Raw genomic sequence first — 679 nt, 5'->3', positions numbered from 1 at the left:
GTCTTAGCCGCATATATTTGGCAGAATAAAGCGGATTTCTTAATTGATGATAAATTGTCTGGGAGGCTGATAAGCTCTGAAGCCAGAACATACCTGCTGAAGGTGTGTTTGACTTGCTAGAGCACAAACCACAGAGGTAACAGTTTTGTGGAACATAACTGCAGGAGCATAGCTTCGTGAACTTGGTAGAGGATTGGCAAGATGGAATTTGTACACCTCCCTGGCAATTTATCATTAGATAAAGAATTGGTTCTAATATAAATGGTGAAAGAAGCTGCAGCAAGTTCTCGACACTATCATATTGGATTTCAGATTGTAGGCCATCCATCATAGATCACAGACTGTTGATTTGGATGCTATATGGCTGTTTCACTTGTAGCCACATTGATAATAAAAGCCATAGGAAACCATTCAGCAACAGATTTTGTAAATTAAACTACTTTCTGCTTATTTAGGAGATAATTTTTCAATATTAGTGGAGAAAGTGTTGATATACATATTGTATTCAAATATTTTCAGTATTATTTTACATCTATGTATTCAGATATATTCACTTACAAGTCAGTTATTTTAAATTGTTTGCAATTCAGGGAAGGTTATTAATTTACAGCTGATTTCTCCTACTACTATCAGGATAAACTTCAACTTGAAAATGTTATTATGATAAGTTTAAGGGTTT

The 679-nt window shown here is 34.3% G+C and overlaps 1 protein-coding gene across 1 annotated transcript in view; it reads left to right on the top strand.

The window, feature by feature from the left end:
- Positions 1-679, top strand: part of LOC119587749 (non-structural maintenance of chromosomes element 3 homolog) — a gene marked incomplete in the record, with an annotated part of 5151 nt that overhangs the window by 404 nt on the left and 4068 nt on the right.

This window comes from Penaeus monodon, chromosome 23, assembly GCF_015228065.2.
Source record: "Penaeus monodon isolate SGIC_2016 chromosome 23, NSTDA_Pmon_1, whole genome shotgun sequence".
Classification (NCBI taxonomy): Eukaryota; Metazoa; Arthropoda; class Malacostraca; order Decapoda; family Penaeidae; genus Penaeus; species Penaeus monodon.
Note: the sequence above shows the minus strand (reverse complement) of the source record. Positions and strands in the feature narration are given on the sequence as shown.